The following is a 15,289-nucleotide window of genomic DNA, read 5'->3' on the forward strand; positions in this document are numbered from 1 at the left end:
TAACAATTTATGCATTATTAACAAAATTTTATTTCAAAAAAAAAAGAAGCACTACAAAGAGTGGAGGATACAATGGAACCAGAGAGCAGGAAGTAACCAGGAGCAGGACTGTCCTAGGCACAATCTAGGCAAGTCAAGGAAGAGCAGGCTGCTGTGTCCAGAGAACTACATGCAATTGTGCTGGACCAATCTGAAGGTTACATGTTCAGACAGAGAAGGTGTCACAACAAGAGAGCAGCCATTTCTTGTGTGTCCACCTTGTATAAGACCCTTCAACTTTTATATTTTTAACCCTTCAACAATAACTTAGGTACAGAAAACTCCTCCCACACCACATATACCTGTATACACAATCACAATCACAACCACAGCTGGTAAAGGTTGAAAGCTATGGTCTTTTTATTATGGCATGAAGGGCCTGGAATGCTTAATAAGGACTGCAACTTGATCCTTGGAAAGTCTGAGAAGGTAATAATATAATTAGATTTAAAATTTCAGAAGAAGTGCCATGGTCACTAGAATTGGTTCCAAACCAACAACAAAACCCATGAGTGACTTTACAGAGCTGGTTCAGATGAGGACTGGACTGAAGAATTGTTAATAATAGAAATGAAGAGATAAGATGTGAAGACAGAATTGGAGTTGAAGATAAATATACATAGGACAGAAAGAAAATGAAGTATGAACAATGGATGAAGTTAGATTTCAGAAATGTTGCATTTAAAGTTTCTCTGAAATAAATAACAGGCAACTGAACACAAGCATCTAGAGCTCAGAAAATAACACTAAGCTGAAGATACTTTGGAAACATGGCATATACAAGAGAGATGAAACCACGGGTGTGGATAAGAATAAGGAATGGGGTTGTACCCAGAACCTTGACATACATCAACATTTAAAGGGGCAGGTAGAGTTAGGAATAGGATGAGAAGTCGTTTTAGAACAACAACAAAACATAGTTCTGGAAGAAGAAAGTTTTAAAGAGAGTAACCAACTAGCAATGTCAAATGCTACAGGAATCAGGAAAGGGAAAAAATGAAGTATCCATTGACTTTGACAACTAGAAGGTAATCTTAGTGAAAGTAGAGCCAGGGTAATGGTGGCCAGACTTCAGGAAAGAGGTAAATGGAAATTGAGGACACAGAGACAGTGAGTGAAATTCCTACCTGAGAAAATTTAGCTATACAGGGAAGAGGGAAAAGAAAGGGAGGAGATAAACGGGGTGCAGGGTCAAGATGGCATTTGTTTTTGCCTTTATACAACTTTACCATGCTTTAATGCTGGCAGGGATATATTAATAGGATAGAAGAAAGAAAGAACAAGAAAAATTCTATAGGTGTTTCCAACTGTCACTAGGTTGTATGCAACAAAACTCAGGGGAACAAAGAAATACTTAAGTGGTTCATATTGTGATTGAAGAAAAAAATTCAGCAAGAAATTTGAAATATTCAATATAATATAAAAAGCAATGTGGGTTCCCTAAATCTTAGGGTTAGAAAAGGACTTAAAAGCCCTTTCTGCTAAACGTGAGACCCTGTCTCTAAATAAAAAATACAAAATGCTGGGGATGTGTCAGTGATTAGGTGCCCCTGGATCCTTGGTGCAAAAAAAAAAAAAAAAAAAAATCCTTTCTTCCATCTCTTATAGAATGCCTGAATCTCCCTATAAAGTCCCTGAAAACTTTAGTACCTCCAGGAATGGGAATCTCTTTCTTCTGGGGCTCCTTAGCACTGGCTCTACCACCAACAACCAGAATCTTTACCACTGTATTTTTCTCCTGGGTGATTTAATAAAATGATACCTTCTAGCTTACCTTCCTAAAAGAGAGTAGGAGATCGCTTATTAGAGGTCTTAGGAAAGGTATAAATTGCTGTAAATAAGAAAATAATGGTCTTAGAAAAGAGAAGAGTAAATATACTAGAGAAATGTAAATGAGATTATTGGGTCATAATTGAGATCAGAGACAATATATTGCAACATTAGCATGATAGAAGTTTCAGGCCATCTTTGGCTTCTGGGATGCAAGTTTATAAGAGGGAATATTTGGACTTTATCAGGATTAGGATATTGTTAGGTAAGTACAACAGGGGAGAGTTCAGAAGAGCAAGAATATTTAAAGAGAAGTGATTATAACAGTACAAATACTATTTATCAACATTCTTATGTTTATGCTAGGATTTTAGCAGTAAAAATACAATGATATTATCTATTACTTGCCTTACCTTAGCTATCATATCTATTAATTGCCTAACCCTGGACAATTTTTGCATGTAGATGTTAAGTTCATTTTGCTTTGTTTGTTTTTGTTTTTGTGGTACTAGGGATTGAACCCAGGGCCTTGTGCTTGAAAGGCAAGCCTCTATCAACTGAACTATGTCTGCAGCACCCTTTTGCATTCTTTCACTTCTGTTATACCCAGTTATAGGTAGGTATTATTAAAACTCAATGAATATCTTAAAATATTTTTCTAATCCTTTGCATCAAACATAAGTCAACATCAAGTCAAACATTAAGTTTCTGACTTGTAGTAGTTTTCCCCCAAATGTCCTGATTTTAAACTAGAAATATTTAATGTATCCATGTAGATTAAGGGTAGAGAAGGAGATTTTCTTTTTTAATTATAACATGGTTGGAAATGCATTACCTATGTCCACAGAAACCATTAGCAAAAGTTTGTCAAAAAGCAATACAGGGCTGGGTATAGAGCTCAGTTGGTAGAGTGCTTGCCTCACATGCACAAGGCTTTGGGTTCAATCCCCAACACCACCAAAAAAAAAAAAAAAAAAAAAAAAAGCAATACAAATTAGCCAGGTACAGTGGCACATACCTGTAATCTCAGCAGCTCAGGAAGCTGAGGGCCGAGGATCAAGAGTTCAAAGCCATCCTCAACAAAAGCAAGGCACTAAGCAACTCAGTGAGACCTTGTCTGTAAATAAAATACAAAAAATAGGGCTGGGGATGTGGCTCAGTGGTCAAGTGTCCCTGAGTTCAATCTCGGCTACCCACAAAAAAAAAAAAAAAAAGGCAATACAAATCACATATCTGGCAGTATATCACAATCACGTTTCTTGGTTAAGCATTTAGATTTCAAAAAATGTATTAATGCTGAAAAGATATGAAAATATTTTGAGATGATATCTCGCTTTGGGCCCACCTAAAAATTATTCATAAGCAGTCTAAAGTTAAATATTAACTCATTTTCATATATGAAATGGAGAACATAGTCTTACTTTCTAGCCAACAGGAAAAATATAACTTGGACTAAACATATTCTTTGAAAATAATGATATGCAAAATTTTTCTTAAACTGTCTCATGATACCATTGTGCTAATGGATTGTACCATATTAATCTTATTTTGTAATATTACTTTAATTAACCATCTCTGGTAATCCCAGGGATATATTACATCTGCAATTTTCTGAATATAGTTATATTTAATTTTAATAATATAATTTTAATTAACTTTTATTAGCAGACCAAGTCTGTTTCAAATGCAATGGACAGCCCAGAAATAAAGCCTCCCATATGTGGTCATATGATTTTCAACCAGCCTGGTGCATTGGGGCACACCTATAATGCAGAAAGATTGCAGTTCAATGATAGTTTCTGCACCTTAGCAAAAAAATGTAAAAAGGGCTGGGGATGTAATTCAGTGGCAGAACATCCCTTGATTCACTTTCAGTCCCCAGAACCACAAAAGCAAAACAACAACAAAAAACAATTTTCAATAAGGGCTACAAGACCATTCACCTGGTAAGGACAGTCTTCTCAATAAATGGTGCTAGGAAAATACATCCACATGTGAAAGAATGAATTTGGACCCTTACTTTACGCCATATACAAAAATTAATTCAAAATGGATCAAAGATCATCTGAATGTAAGAGCTCAAACCATAAAACTCTTAGAAGAAGCTATGGCATAAAACCTTTATGAATTTGGGGAAATGGTTTCTTGGATATGACACCAAAAGCACAGGCAACAAATATATATATATATATATATATATATATATATATATATAGAACTTCATAGTAATTTAAAACTTTTGTGCACCAAAGGACACTTTCAACAGGGTGAAAAGACAACCCACAAAACAGGAGGAAATACTTGTAAAGCATATATCTATGGGATTATCATCATAATTCCTAAAATTTAGCAACAATACTAAAAAGCCAATTCAAAATTGGGCAAAGGACTTAACTAGACTTTTACCCAAAGAAAATTTACAAATGGCTAGTAAGTTCATGAAAAGATGCTCAGTATTACCAGTTATTAGGTAAATGTTAGTCAAAACTACAATGAGACAAGAAGACACCACACTCATTAGGATGGCTTTGATTTTTAAAAATGAAAAACAAGAAATGTTGAAAAGGATAAGAATTGGAGTCCTTGTTCATTGATAGTGCAAATCTGAAGAGTGAAGCCACTATGGAAAACAGTGTGGCAGTTTTTCAAAAAGTTAAAAATAGAATTAACATATGATTAAGCAATTAAAAGCAGAATTGAAAGCAGGGACTTGGGATACTTGTACACCAATAACCTTCACAGCATTATTCATAGCAGCCAACGGGTGGAAGCACCCACAATGACAGATGAACAGGTAAGACATTGGTGTACAAGTATCTGTTCCGAGTCCCTGCTTCTGATACATGTTACGATGTGGATGAAACTTAAAAGCATGCAAAGTAAAATAAGTCAGACAAAGGAGCAATGATCTGATTCTACTTAAGTGAGAAACCTTGAAAAGGCAAATTCATAAGGGCAGAAAATAGAATAGAGTTTACTAGGAACTGGAAATGTGGTACAGGAGAACTATTGCTTAATAGCTACAGAGTTTCTGTGCTAAAGATGGATAGTGGTGATGCTTGCATAACATTGTCAGTGAACTCAACTCTAAATTGTATGTATGCTTTAAATTACACATTCTGGGAAAAGTATTAGGTATTGGCAAATATAAAACTGTCAAAGAAAATAGCTCAAAAGTAGTCCATCTTATATACCCAATAGAAATTTGCTATTAAAAACTAGACTTAGCAAGAAATTTAAGACTATTTGCCTTCTTTTCATTAAGAATTATTTCCTTAAGAGTTGTACAAAGCAAATCTCCTTAAAATAGTCACAAGAAGCCACACTTCAAGGGCTGGGGGCTACAACCACAGTCCAACATTTTTTAAAAGTGAGTTTTCTTTACTTTTTTTTTTTTTTTTTTTTTGTACCAGGGATTAAACTCAATGACTCGACCACTGAGGCACATCTCCAGTCCTATTTGTATTTTATTTAGAGACAGAGTCTCACTGAGTTACTTAGTGTCTCACTTTTGCTGATCTTGAACTCAAGATCCTCCTGCCTCAGCCTCCCAAGTCCCTGGGATAACAGGTATGCACTATGCACCCTGGCTTTGCTTTACTTTTAAATGGAGCAGGATCAGGGAGATCCTCTTCTTTTACTCTGCCTTTGTAAAACTCTTCTTCAATTAAAAATGTGTGTGTGTGTGTGTGTGTGTGTGTGTGTGTGTGTGTGCATGCACACATAACATATCAAAACACTCAAAAAAGTTTTCTTTAAAAAAATACATAAATAAATAAAATGGTAAATTTTATGTATATTTACAATTTTTATTAAGGACCAAGCAGTGGAGTACTATCCCATTGACTGCATTGTTTTCTGAATAAACACAATACTTACATTAAAAATTGCTACAATAACAAATAATTTAAAGTGAAATTTCTTGCTTGGTTCACTCCTTTTGCTTTTTTTCTCTTGCCATTTTTATATGAATGTTCTCTTATTTCATACTTCAGCATCTGTTTAATTCTCAGTATCTGAACAGAAGATTTTAAAATGTACATTAAGAAGGATAATAAGCGCGCCAGTTCTGGTGGCACATGCCCAAAATCCCAGTCATTTAGGAGGCTGAGGCAGGAGGATTGCAAGTTCTAGGTCAGCCTCAACAACTTAGCAAGATCCTAAGCAACTTAGCAAGACCCTGACTCAAAATTTAAAAAATAATTAAAGGGGGTTGGGGCAGGGGATGTGGCTCAGTGGTCAACTGCCCCTGGGTTCAATCTCCAGTACCAAAAATTAAATAAATAAATGACATGACAATTACCTCAGAGGATGGGAGAATTTTATGTATAGACCAATTAACAGTTCTAACTGGAGTATCACCAAGGCATTTACTCCTCTTATATCTAAGTTTTTGGGGCTTTGTGCCTAACATACTTTTCTTTAGCCATCTGTTGTATTCTCATCACCTCTACTGTGATAGCTTTCTCCATGTTTTGTGGTTTGAATATGAGGTGACCACAAAAGCTTCTATGTTAATTCAGGAATATTTGGAAGTGAAATGATTAGACTATGAATCATTTCATCCTAATTTGAACTGACTACAGAGCTGGTTGGTAACTCTGGCCAATGGAGAGTGGCTGGGGGAGATGGGTCACTAGGGGCATGCCCTGGAAAGGTATCATCTTCCCTACAACCACTTCCCCTGTCTCTGCTTCTGGGCTGCCATGTCCTGAGGAACTTTCCTCTAGGGCCCTTCTGCCATGATGTACTGCATCATCTTGGGCCCAGAGCAATGAGGTCAACCCACCACGAACTCAATCTCTGAAACCATGAACCAAAATAAACTGTTTTCTAAGTTGGTCTTGCCAGGTATTTTGGTCACAGCAATGCAAAGCTGACTAGCACACCATGTCCTCATGCTGAATTACACATTCCTTCCTAGGTTCACCCATAGACTTCTATTACAACAAATATTTATTGAGTGTCCGGCATTAGTTGTGGTGGGATAAATATCACTGAATGAAACACAAGTATGCTTGTCCTCATAGAACTTAGACTGGAGGCAGGGGAGCTAGAAAAGAAACATATTGATTGTTAGAAAATGACAAGTACTAAGGAAAAAGAATATAGGAAAAGAAGGATCAGAAGCTCAGGAACTGAAAAGGGATGAGCATGGTGCAGTATTAAATAGAATGATCCAGGTTAGCCTCAGTAAAAGTGATACAGGAGCAAAGACTTCTGTCCCCACGAATGGTCTTGAAGTCAATTACCATGTAATTATCTTTTGACTTTCCATTCAGGTATGACTCCTGACTCCTAGGCTAATGGAAGAATAGCCTAGGAAAATAGGCCTATATCTTTAAGAAACTAACACCATATGAACATCCATATCTTAATGTACATGTGTATGTGTGTGTGCACTTTTACACATACACTGATTTTTTTAAATTCTAAATTCAGCCAGGTGCAGTGGCACATGCCTGTAATCCAGGTGGCTCAGGGGGCTGAGGCAGGAGGATTGTAAGTTCAAAGCCAGCCTCAGCAACTCGGTGAGGCCCTAAGCAATTTAGTGAGACCCTGTCTCAAAATGAAAAATAAAAACAAGGAGTGGGGATGTGGCTCAGTGATTAGGTTAACCTGGGTTCAATCCCTGGTACCAAAAGAGTGAAAAATAGAAAAATGAAATTCTAAAAGCATTGCTACCTTATGTTTAGTGTATAAATACACACACGTACTGCTTCAAGTGAACAAGACACACAATAATAATGTATGTCCTTTATTGAAGCTATTAACTAAATAATAGTGGGAAATCCAGATTTATTGAAAGAAGAATACAAACATGTAATTGAAGATGAACATAATGGCTTCTTTGTGCTATGATGAAAGATGTATGGTTATATGATTCTTACTATCAGAAAATTAGAAGAATTCTTCAAAGGAGAAAACTGTTCCCAGTCCTAAATTCTAAAAGGAATTCCCCATTTAAATTTTTAGTATGAGAGTCATTTAAACAAAGTCAGTGTTGATATTCTCAATTATTTTTACAACAAAAACTGAGTGGAATGCAAAGCTAATTTCTTGAAGTAACTTCTAATAAAAAGGAAAAATGCAACATTATTCTTGTAACGCAGCCAGGCGCAAGAGCCCACACTTATGCTCCAAACTATTCAGGAGGCTGAGGATAGAAGATCACAAGTTAGAGGCCACCCTGTGCAACTTAACAACACCAACTCAAGATAAAAAGGGCTGAGGATGTAATTCAATGTTTGAGCACTTACCTAACATGTGAAAAGTTTTAAATTCAATCCCAAGTACTAGAACATACAAACAAACACAAAATAAAAACAACAATAACAACAAAGCAAAACTTCAATATAAGAAGTTCTGAAAAAAGTGTCAAATGCTAAGTAATATTTATCTAGGGGTTTCATTGTGAAAAGTTCCTTGGAGCTCCTTCCCTAAAATAATATTCCTCAATGAGCCAATAACCAGAACCAAAGGTCAAATGTTCTTTCTGATATGCAGATGCTAACACATAACATTGGGGGAGTGCAGGTAGAAGTTCATTGGATTAGACAAAGAGGAATGAAGGGAAGGGTGGGGATGGACATAGGAAAGACAGTAGAATGAATTGGTCATAACTTTCCTATGCTTGTATATGAATACACAACTGGTATAACTCCACATCATGTACAATCACAATTGTAAGTTACAATCCATGAATGTATAATATGCTAAAATACATCCTAGTGTCATGTATAACTGAAAAGAATAAAAAATTAAAAATATGACATTCCTTTCAGCTAAACTTCTGGCTAGAAGGAGTAAGTTGAAATCTGACAAGTTATTACAGATTAAGACCTAGAGTGCTATTTTATATTTGTGATGACAGAATTGTATGCTTTGGAAAGGGTAAAAGGATCAATTATGAAATCCTAGATAGCCTATGTGATGACCTTATTCTCTGACTATATCATTGCAAGTAAAATGAGAGTTTTCCTTAGAAAATTGCTTCTAATTGAATTTATTTTAGCTTTTTAAATCACTCTTTTTACTGGATTTCCAGAGCGTCACATCATAAAGTATAGGTGAAATCATTTTGACTATTCAAAAAAAGCAGCTACTGATATCACCCACCATGACCAAAGAATATCAGAAGTTATGCATTCTTAAAGCATTAGTTTAAAAGTACATGACTCCTTGGTGTATGATTTAGTTTCAGAAAGTCCCTATAGAAAAGTAAAACTTAATTTGCTATGTATCGATGTTATAAACCATTTACATTCTATGGAAAAGTCATTGATTTCATCTCTAATAACTTCACTGAATAAAAGTTATGTACCAGTTGCTGTTTAAAATACATTTTGTACTTGATGTTGAGCCATTTTTTTCTAACAATTTAAAAATTGGACCACAATAGATGTTTCCAAAGAACATTATCAGCAAATAGGGAAATTCATCTTTCTATTAGCTATGATGGTTACACATGCATCAGGTTTAATATCTATCTATAAAGATTTAGGCTAGTAATCAGAACAGTGTTCAAGTATTCTAACAATTAAAGATCTTTACTCTGCAACTTACTCAGTTTTAGGTGCTTAATGAATATGACAAGAGTAGTTCCAGGTGCCAGAGAGAATGGGATGGGCTGGTAGGCTCTACAAAATTACAGGCATTTGGGGACTCGTGGGAATGAATCAGGATCTATGCCCAGTTAATGAATCAATAACACTTTTTGTTTTCTCTGCAGATTTCCCCTATGAGTATTTCTTGATCCACCGGGCTGGACTCTGGCAGTCAGTTTAACTTGGCTGAACTGGTTATACCCAATTAAACCAAAGATCAGCACAGACCCTAAGTGATTCTTTCACCAATAATTTGGGATTGGGCATGAAAAACATTTAGTTTTCCTAACATGTACACCTTGAAGATGTGAGGTCACCATATCCCCGAATAAGGAGTAGAGATGGTAACCTATTGAAATAAACTATTAAAAAGAAAAAAAAAGAAAAAAGAAAGAAACTATGGAGCATATAAGTACAAAAGAAGAGACCAAAAACATAGCGCTTCCTTGTAGCTTTCAATTCTTTGTCTAAGCCTCTCCCAGACTTGATTACATTCCTTCTCTTTGGTTCCTTAAGATACTCAGCACTCTTACAGTAATTTTGTTTAAGCTATTTGAATTAGTTTCTGTTACTTGCAACCAAGAACTTAAAAACACACAGGTTAGGAAATAATATCCACAGTTTATGTTTATCAATCTAGCCAATCTGTACCCTCTTAATGGTATTTACTTTACTTATTATCTTGAAGCTAAGAAATCTATATTAATATTTAAACTTTCTGGACATGATGGCACACACCTGAAATCTCAGCAAATTGGGAAGCCGAGTCAAGAGCTTGACCCAAGTTCAAGGCAAGTTCAAGGCCAGACTTGGAAACTAAGCAATATCCTATTTCAAAATTTAAAAAAAATAGAGGGCTTGGGATATAACTCAGTGGTAAAGTGCCCCTGGATCAATCCCTAGTGACACAGGAAAGGAAGAAGGAGAAGGAGAAAGTAGAGGAAGAGGAGGAGGAGGAGGAAAGAAAAAAAAAATTTATGAATAGTCTTCATCAGATTGTTTTGCTGCTTGTCTTGCTGACTTGGTCAGGCATTTTTAAACTTCCCAGTAGTTTTAGGTAAACTAGAAGCTAAAATAATGCACAAACACAGGGCAGATTTTTCTGAACGTTTAAATAGAAGGTGAAGCAGGAAACTTCTTTCAGGGAAATTGGTAGTATCTTCAGAAAGCTGCCTTCATTTCAATTTTTTACAATGCAATAATTCCCTGTTATCTGCAGTTTCATGTTCCATGGTTTCAATTATCTGTGGTCAACAGCAATTTGAAATATTAACTAGAAAATTCCAGAAACAAACAATTCATGAGTTTTAAATTGCAAAATTTCTTCTGAGTAATGTGATACAATCTTGTGTGATCTTGCTTTGTCCCACCTGAGCAGTAAACTGTCTGATGTATCCACCTTGTATGTGCCTCCTGTCAGTCAGTTTATGGCCATCTTGCTTATGAGATTGACTTTCATGGTCTCACGGTTCTTGTGTTCAAGTAACTCTTATGTAAGAATGGCCCCAAAGTTCAAGAATAGTGACGCTAGCAATTAGGATGCCAAAGAAGTTATGAAATGCTTGTACCTCTAACTGAAAAAGTGCAAGTACTTAAATAGGGAAAGAAAAAAAAAAGTCATATGCTGAAGTTGCTAAGATCTAAGGTAAGAACAAATCTTCTATGCATAAACTGTGAAGGAAGAAAAATTCCATGCCAATTTTCTGTCTTCACACCTCATAATTCAAAAGTTACAGGCACAGTCCATGGTAAGTGCTTACTCATTCACCTCACTTCATCTCATCATGTAGGCATTGTATCAGAGTGAGTACAATGAGGTGTGAAGTGGGCTGTAAGGGAGTGAATGAACTAAACTATTGGGGAATGAGTGTTCTCTGAGAGTAACAGCAAATGCAAATGTGAAGGCAGGAGAGAATCTGGACTGAGATGCAATAGACAATATTATTTTTCTTTTTCTTTCTTTCATTTTTTTCTTTTCAGCAATGTGAATGAAAATTGTATTTGCTCGTTTCTTGCTTTGAAGTACTCTTTGATGATAACCTTGGCCTGAGATTCTTTGCCGTAGTCCTTAACCACGATGCAACTGCAACCAACCACTATAATTATGGGGTTTGTCTTCTCGATCAGTTTTACAAAGGTCTACCCGTTCTCCTAGTTTCTTCTTGTCATCGACCTTAATTAAGTTGATTTGGTGCTCAGCACAAAGGACCTCACCAACTTGACATACATAGGCTCATTACAGTTGGATGCAAGCACACAAAGATGGACCTGTCTCTTAGATGGGCTTTGGCAGCTTCGCGAATTCCACGTGCAAGGCCATCGTGGATGAGGGCGGTCCTCAGCACCTCTTGTAAAGCAGTATTGACGTCCATTACCCGTCCAGCAGCAAGGCCTTCCTCGGCCATGGCTGTGGGTTACGGGTGAAGCCGAATCTTGAACGAACCCAAGCCTCCGCCTCCCTGTGACTCCGTGGTGGCAGGGAAAGAGCGACAATATTTTTAAAAGGCCCAAATATTCGCAAGGCCGACGCAAGAGGATCTCAGGGTTGAGGCTATCTGGGCAACTTAGTAAGAACCTGTTTCAAAAAAAAATTTTTTTTATTTATTTATTTATTTTTTAAAGCTGGGTACGTTGCACACTGGAGAATGCTTGCCTAGCATGCTTGGGTTCTCAGGCTTATTCCTCAGTACTGCACAAAGAGAAAGAAGAAAAAAACCTCAATATAACTTTTAGAGATTAAAAACTGTAAAGGCTAAAATATAAAATACCTTGAACATGATTAGCAGCAAATTGGACATTGCAGAAGAAATGGTTAGTGAACTGGTTGGCATGGCAATAGAAACTATTCAAAATGAATAATAATAAAAAAAAAAAAAACCTCAAAAGAGTACCAGTAAGTTTTGTCAGACAATGTCAAGTACCTTAATAGATGTGTAACTGGAGTCCCCAGAGGAGAGAACAGAAAAAAAAAATGTGAAGCAGAAAAAAATATTTGGAGGAATAAAGGCCAAAATTTTTACCAAATAGAATGAAAATTATAAAGCAGCATATGCAAAAACTCAACAAATCTCAAGTACAAGAAACATGAAGAAAAATACATGAAGCCAAATCATAAACTGTTCAAGTTAGTGATTGACAAAACTTTGAAATGATCCAGATGGAGGAAAATGTTATATAAGGACAGTGTAACACAAAGATAACACATGACAGCAGATTTCTCACTGGAAATAGCACAAGAAAAATATAGTAAAACAACTTTATTTTTCCTTTTTTTTTTTTTTACAGTTTTTCTAATTGCCTCTTTTTAAACTTTTATTTTTTATTTTTTTCATACATGACATTAGAGTAATAATGTCTGTCTCAATCTACTGTCCTTCCCATCCCCACCTGCCCCATCTCTTCCCTCACTCCCCTCTGTACAATCCAAAGTTCCTTCATTTTTCTCTACACAATGGATCAGCATTCACTTATCAGAGAATCTAACATTCAGCCTTTGGTTATTTGGATTGGTTAATTTCACTTAGCATCATCTTCTCCAGTTCCATCCATTTATCTGCAAATGCCATAATTTTATTCTTCTTTAAGGTTGAGTAATATTCTATTTTGTACATTTACCACACTTTCTTTATCTGTTGAAGGACGTCTAGGTTGGTTCCACAGTTTTGCTATCATGAATTGAGCTGCTGTAAACATTGTTGTGGCTGCATCACTGTAGTATGCTGATTTTAAGTCCTTTGAGTATAAACCGAGGAGTGGGATAGCTGGATCAAATGGTGGTTCAGTGGAACAACTTCTCTAATATACTAAAAGAAGGGAGAGGAAGAACCCTTCACCCTATGGTTTCATGCTTGCTCCCTAAAACTATCTTTTGAAAGTATGAGTGACATTTTCAGACATACCAAAACTAAGCAAATTCATCACCAAAAAACCCACACTATAATAAAGGTTAATGGAAAAACTTTCAGCAGAAAGAAAAATACTATCAAAAGAATTTTATGTGTAACTAAAGTCTGGGTGGGAAAAAAGACTGAAAAAATAATTGAAGTAATGATAGAGCACTGGAAATGGTAACTAGATGAATAAACATCATTTTATTATTATTTAAATCTCTTTAAATGATAATTGGCAGATGAAACAAATGAACAACATGTCATGGGGACCTCTGTACAAGACATGTGGCAACAAGAGCACAAATACTGGGAAGGAGAAATGAAGGTGTACTACTTAAAGTTTCTTATATAAGTAGTAATAGCACTTGAAGACAGTACAAAGTAAGTTAAAGATGTATTCTATAAACCCAATGTAACCATTAAAATAAAAAACAAAGAATTAACTAGTTGAACTCATAAAGCCTGAAATCTGGAGAAAGATATGAAGCCTGCAGAAAGAGGTCCTGAACTTTTGTTATCTGAAAAATGCTCCAATGCCTATAAGATGTGTATTAGTCAGGGTTCTCTAGAAGAACAGAATCAACAGGAAGTATGATTATAAAAAGGGGATTTATTACATTGGCTTATACAATCAGAAGCTGGATAGTCCACATGGCCATCTGTAGGCTGGAGTGCTGGAGGAACCAGTAGCTGCACAGTACAAGAGGCTGAAGCCTCAGAAAAAAGGGGATCAATGGTGCTACCCCAGTCCAAGACTGAAAGCTTCTGGAAACTCCCTGGAGAATCAGGGGCAGAGTCCATTTTGGAAGAGTGAAGGAATGAGAGTCAAATGTCCTCAGGTGATCGCAGCAGCAATCAAGAACCCATTCAAGAAAAATTGAGTTTGCATTTGCTAAACATCTCAAAATTCCTCCAACCAGTTCCAAAAAGCTCAAAAAGCTTCTAGACCACATGAGCAGGTTAGTCACAGCAATGACCTCACTTCTCAGTGCCAATTTATGTTTAGTCAGCTTTTTCACTGCTGTGACTAAAAGATCTGATGAGAACAATTTTGGAGAAAAAATGTTTATGTGAGGGCTCATGGTTTTAGAGGTCTCAGTCCATATACAGCCAGCTCCATCGTGGTGGGAGAGCATGGCAGAAGGAAGTAGCTCACATGATGATGAGAAAGCAGAGAGAAAGGTCTCCCCTTGCCAGATACAAATATATACCCCTAAGCCACATCCCCAATGAACAACTTCATCAAGCCACACCCCACATGCCTCCAGTTACCACTCAGCTAATCCCATCAAGGATTAACTCATTGATTAGGTCAAGGCTATAACTCAATCATTTCTCCTTCAAACCTTCTTGCATTGTCCCATATGTGAGCTTTTGGGGGACCCCTCATATCCAAACCATAAAAAAATGGTAGGAAAATTAAACTTGAAATCTTTAATGAACTGCTGATCTCCAAGTGCCAGTGAGTGAGCAAGAGGTTCTAAGAGGCTTGAGCATAAAAAGGTTCTCGCACTCGCATAGGCCTTACCTCCAGGAACCCCATCAGATTCTCAAATAGAAAATTGAAGAGAATCAAAGTTTCCCTCCTACCAGTGGCACTGGCTGAGGGACAGGAAAAGTAACTCCTGCTGGAAATCTGTCTAGATACAATCTCCCTATATTTACTACAGAGCAACAGCTGAAATCTGCAGGGGAGGACACTAGTCAAAGTCCTATGCAGTTGGGGATGGGACGGAGATCACCACTGCTCTAGACTGTATCATGTCTCCCAACCCCAAATTCAGAGGGTTAAGACCTAGTCCACCATGTGACTGCGTTTGGAGATAAGGCATTGTTATAGTTTGGATGTGAGGTGTCCCCCAAAAGCTTACATGTAAGACAATGCAAGATGGTTCAGAGAAGAAAGGATTGGGTTGTGAAGCCTTAATCCAATCAGTGAACTAATCCCTTCATAGGGATTAACTGAGTGGTAACTGAAGGTTA

The 15,289-nt window shown here is 36.6% G+C and overlaps 1 pseudogene across 1 annotated transcript; it reads right to left on the reverse strand.

Annotated features, from left to right (window-relative positions):
- Nucleotides 1–11,363: 11,363 nt before the first annotated feature.
- Nucleotides 11,364–11,886, reverse strand: LOC306666770 (small ribosomal subunit protein eS12-like; annotated as a pseudogene). Its single transcript has one exon. The product of its transcript is annotated as a small ribosomal subunit protein eS12-like (transcript).
- Between the last annotated feature and the right edge of the window lie 3,403 nt (nt 11,887–15,289).

The sequence above is a fragment of the Sciurus vulgaris genome, assembly GCF_902686455.1.
Source record: "Sciurus vulgaris genome assembly, chromosome: 7".
Lineage (NCBI taxonomy): Eukaryota > Metazoa > Chordata > Mammalia > Rodentia > Sciuridae > Sciurus > Sciurus vulgaris.